Source organism: Mytilus trossulus, chromosome 9, assembly GCF_036588685.1.
Source record: "Mytilus trossulus isolate FHL-02 chromosome 9, PNRI_Mtr1.1.1.hap1, whole genome shotgun sequence".
NCBI lineage: Eukaryota > Metazoa > Mollusca > Bivalvia > Mytilida > Mytilidae > Mytilus > Mytilus trossulus.
In genome coordinates, this window is record NC_086381.1 from 4013646 (window position 1) to 4019645 (window position 6000).

Here is a 6000-nt window from a genome sequence, read left to right on the forward strand (position 1 = left end):
GAAGAAATAGTTTATTAAGAAGAAATAGTATTCTATTTCACTAGTTTTTAAAGAAACAAATGTTTTAATATCATTTAGTAAAAATGTATATTGTGTCAGAATTTTTAATTCTAAATGTGTAAAAATATGTTTATATGTATATAGTATATCTTAAAAGTCTCTCATAAATCTTTTTAAGATTGGTACATGCAATGCAAATGTTTTAATGTTTTAAATCTATGTATGTGAATCTCATTTTATGTTTGTATGTGGTGAGACTATAATAAAATATTGAATCCTGCAAGTAGTTATTACAACAAAAATGAATGCTTATCAAAACAATCATACTAATTAAACAGATAGGCAAATACAGGTAGCTAAAACAAGTTCATCTTTTTCAAGTTTTTGAAAATCATGTGTTGCTGTTACTGCATTTTTTCTTAAATAAATATGAATTTGTTATCTTTAAAATGAAACAAAGTCAACATGTGCATATTGTCATGAAATCCAGTTTGCTCAAATTCTCTTTGGACTTCAAAGTTTATTTTTCAACATTTATATAGTTGTGTGTGCTGTAATATTCTCCCATATTACTTGATGGAATTTCTTGAAATTTAAGTTTACTAAATAAGTCTATGTTTTATTTTCTTCAGTTTTTTCAGATTTTTTTCTTGTTTTTAATATTTCTCCCTTTTTGTCGAGCCTGCAACTTTTGTCGCAAAAGCGATACATTCCGTCTAAGTTGGCAGCGACCTCCACAAATATTCATTAAAAGGTTTAAAAATGATAATAACTTTCTCAAACTGTCATTGATTACTGCCAAACTTGGATAGAACATTGTTTATGATCAAAAGCTATTATCTAGTTCCGCAGAACCTTTTAGAATTTTCTATAGTAGGGTTTCATAGAATAACATTGTGAAGGTGATTCGTTATGGTCACAAATCATCAGAATTCTTGTTACCCTATTTTATGGATTTTCTTTAAACCTTGTAACATTTCCAGCTTGGAAATTATCAAACTTACTTATAAATCAATTAATTCTGATGATTTTTAAAGTTAAACAAATTGTTCAATTAAAATCTTCGTATAGTTTATATTTACTCATAAAATATTCAAAACTAATAAGTCTTATGTAAATAAACACCTCCATTACCAAATTATCTTTTTTTAATAGAAAGCAAGGAATTGTAAAAACGTTTTAATTGTGTTTATTTATTTAAAATTCTACTACATGTTATAATTTTAACCTTAAAATCTACCATTTTTCTTATCAAAAAGTAATAAAATATTGCAATTTTAAAGTTCGCTAATTATTTTATACTTTTAGATAGTTCTAAAAACACCTATTGTTATTATATAAACATCTATTAAAATATTTCTGTTGGCATTCGAGGAATAGTTCACATATAAAATGTTGGCATTCGAGGAAGACACCATTTCGTTATACTACTCATATATAGTATAACGAAATTAGAGATCTATATTTTGATTAGATTGGGACAAAGCTGTCGTCTTCAATAACGTGAATAGACTCGTTCCAGAGCTTTAAAAAACTCCCTTTCTATGAAGGGCTGTTCGGATCATAATTTATTTTCATTCAATTCCACGGGTAGTAAGGTCGTCATATCAAGGAGCGTTTAGTACAGTGATTTTGTCATAGTTTGGTTAAGTTAGATATGGTTGTGTCAATAGTTCTTACTGACAATCAATGACACAATATAAAAATTCAGATTTTTCGCTAAAGGATCCTCTGAATATAAATTCAAACTGGTAAGTATCTTTGTTTATTGCTAATATGATAGTACATTAAAGTTCATCATATAGTTATAATTTGACACAGAATAATGCTTGCGTATGTCAAAATTTATAAGTTGTTGTTCGTTTCTAATACATAAAGTACAGTTATGTCTTTACTGTCTGTTACATCCCATATTTCGATATGGTATTAATCTGCCGTCAATTATTCCGAAAATAAAGCTACATTTGCACACAATTTAAGATTACAGAAAGTTCGGTGTCATGGTTTAGTTTATTAGTGTCATGGTTTTATATATATAAATTAGTTCATGTTCGACATGGTTCAGTTATGAGATTCCTCTCGTGAATAATAGAAATGTTACGATAAAAATAAACAGATATTATGTACAACTATTAAATACTGTTTAACAATATTTTCGCTGATACTTTTTTCGTGTTTAACCCATTCTATCCTATTTTGAGTCAATGCTGTTTTTTGTTCCCAGACGATTAGATCTGAGTTTTACATATTAACGATGATCTTCTACTCGCAAAAATACGACGCTTTTGAAAATAAGCTGTTTACAGTAAAGCTCAGATATTATCATTATAATTATCACAATTGTAGAACAAAGCACGTATAAAGAGATCACTAGAGTAGTAATATATCAATGAATTTCAATCATAGCTGTAAAGTTGGTGTATTTGGAATCGAATATGACCTAAGAAAGCACATAGTAATATACAATTAGTAAATACAGTATAATTTCTAATGACTATAAACCCTAGACCAAATGACGTAAATAGTAGGTCACCGAACGTCCTTCAACAATTAACAAAGCTCATACCTCTTAGCAAGTAATTAAAGACTCCGACAAAATTAAAGATAAAGCAATTCAAATAAGAAAACTAACAACCTGACTTATGTTCAAAACAAAAAACAAAAATCAAATATTATATACAGGAACAAACGACAGCTAGTGCATCACAGACTGTAGACTTTATACAATATCATACAGAATAGGACGTGGTTGAAATGTTTGCAAGCTCCCAACCAGCCCATTGTCTTAATGTCCTTTATCTAGGCATACAGGTTACAGCACAACAAACTATACAAAAATTGTTGAAAAGGACTTGACTGATCAGTACGATACAGAGCAAAGTAATTAAGTAACAGAAACACCAAAGAAAGAGCTGATTTGTGAGTATATTTCAAGCCAATAACAACTAATAAAAAAACATAAATCTAAGAAAAAAGTTTCTTTTATTTATTTCAGAATGGAATACTGTTACTAATATTCATCTTTCTGTCGGTGATTTCTCGCCTTGTCGGGTCGGAAATGAGGCTGAACACAGTTTGAATGGACGTGTACTAAACATAACAGTACGTGTATCATTGAATTTTTCAATAATGTTTTTCAATCACATTTAATAATGTATTTTTTTCCCACACTAACTACTAAACCGATGTTGTTTGTTATTGTGTCATGGACGGTATCATTTCTAAGAAGGTGGACTCTGCCGGGGATGATTATCGTGAGAAATGATTAATGACGTCTATTTAAGCCTGGTCCCGCTAGACCACGATCGCACCACGCTCACTGCGATTTTAACCAAATTAAGATCGTGGACAGGTTGCGGTATGAGCGGCATGAAAATGTTAATTTTCGTTCATTTCACGATATGACTATGTCGTTATTACCTTTCTACAACGATCCCGCTACGATTATACCAACACATAGAAGTTTTTAACAACCTGGACTGTCTATACAGCCCTTGCACGGTCTGGTACGATTATACCACGTTCTCACCACGCTTTTTATACAATTATCATGATCTTACTACGCTCTTCACGTTCTCACTACAACCATACCTCGAGTTATCCGATTGCAACATGATCTTACCACGCGTCTACTTCGATTATAGCACGTTCATACCACGATTATACTAAGTTTATAGCGCGATCTTCCTAACTTCTCAGCAATAACGTCAACATCGTTTTCCATAAAATACTGTTCCATTCCTTATATTTCTGATTAATATGTAGATTTCTCGGAAACAAAACAGTCATGCCACCAAATCTACCAGATCACGTGGGCGTGGTGGTAGCAGTAGATGTAGAGGCAGAGGGGGGCTCTTATAGGAACGAATCACGATCCAGTAGCGATGTCGGACCGTCCAATGCAACCCGAATCACAACCTATTGCTGGTCCATCAAGCTCAAATGACGATGTTTTAGTGAACGATAGTAGGGATGAAACAGAAGTGTCAAGCAATGTTGAGCCGTTGAAGAAAAGGGACAAGAGGTCGAAACTACATACAGACAATAAAAACCCTGAAGAGCTTTTATATACCGGTATTTCATGTGAAAATGACAATGAGCATGGTGGTCGTAGCATGAACTTAGTCAGGTCATAAGTAGAGCGTGATGAGGACGGAATGGGCGTGCTAGAATCGTACTATGCTATTAAACAGCGTGGTGTAAACGTGGTATAGTCGTAGTGGAAGCACTAATGGGTCGCGATGAGTACGTAATGGTCGAGGTGAGATCGTAGTAATGTCGCTGTGAGATCGTAGCGCAGTCTCTCCGAATAGAATCACACTTTCGCTACGCTCTCGCTACGATGGTACCGCGCCCTTTATGATCTCACCACGACCTAACTGCGCTCTTACTACGCTTCTACTACGACCTGATTTCGCCACGACCGCATCGCGATTGTTTTGAACATGTTCAAAGTTGGCCAAGCTTATCATGATATTGAAGACCTAACCACGACGTATTACGACCTTACTACTCAGATCGTCCAAATTTGCCTTTTTTTACAGATCGTAGTGCGATCGTGGATTAGTGGGACTGCGGTATTAGAGTTGCAAAACGTAACAGTAAGATAGTAAAAAAATAATCTGTCGGTACTAGTTTTCAAATCAGTCCAAAACATTGCTGATATGAACCTATGATTTAACTTTCATAAAATTCGGGTATGAATTGTATATTTGAGAGCGCTTAAAATGCAGTTCTCAATATAAATATATTTCTAAGGGACACTCGTGGAAAATAGGCACTAATTTTTGAATTCGTCCAAAACATTGCTAATATAAACTTCTGGCAAGAATTGTACATTTGAGAGTGCTAGCAGTGAAATTTTAATTTAAATAATGTTTCCAAGGAGCATAACTCTTTTAAAAATAACTGATTGGCACTGATATCGGACTAGCCTAAATTATTACTATAAAACTATGATATAAGTTTCATAAATAATCCGGCTAGATATGTTAACGTGAGACCAGACGGATGAACGCAAAGATGGACGAAAGAACGGACACCCGATATTTCCATTGACCCCGTAATGCGTTACGCTGGATACAAACATAATTATATAAATGTACGATTTGCCGTTTACGCCCACCAAATTTGGTCAAAAGGCTTTTTTCCCTCTTTAGTCAATTAGTTAATTGTGTTACTTTAATTGTTCACAATTGCCTTCAAACAATCTTTCAATATTAAGGTGCCACAAATATGTATTAAGTTGGATCTAAACCATGACAAGTGTAACCAAAACCATGACAAATTTCCAGACGCTTAACTGAACCATGTCAATTGCTAAAACCAAACCATAGCAATTTGGATATTTTAGAAAGTTTGACTTACAATATAGATTCAGACATTTAATTTGCTTTTTATTTCATTTGTAAAGAACTGAGGCAATCGTTTTGGGAACTAACATAACTTATTCATGACCAACTTAACCAAACTATGACAAAATCACTGTACTAAACGCTCTTCGATATGCCGGACGACCTTACTACCCGTGAATTCATACCCTTTGCACAATAAGATCGTCTGGTAGAGAACACTAACTGACCAATCACATCAGGCCTATCATTTCAACATTTGAACTATTGATTCACACCTTTATTTATATCAAATACTAATTTTGGCAACAGATTGTGTACACGAAAAACAGTGATCTAGGTTTTTTTGTCAGCCAAGTTGTTGCCAAATTCAAGCAGTTTCTACCGAGTTATCTCCCTAAATCAATACACATCCTTCAAGGTTATAGTTAATTTATTTCCGTCATAATTTTCGATATCTTCATTTATGGGGATTTTTTTGCCCTGGTGATTACTTGTACTTATCTTTGCAAAAGTCATTGTTTCTTCTGTTGCACAGTAGTTTGAGGTTGCAAGAATAATGAAATGACATTGACACATATAATCTTTCATTTAGGGAAAGGGACAACGGGTTTTATGTTGCGGTTGGATGAACGAATAGACGGTTTCG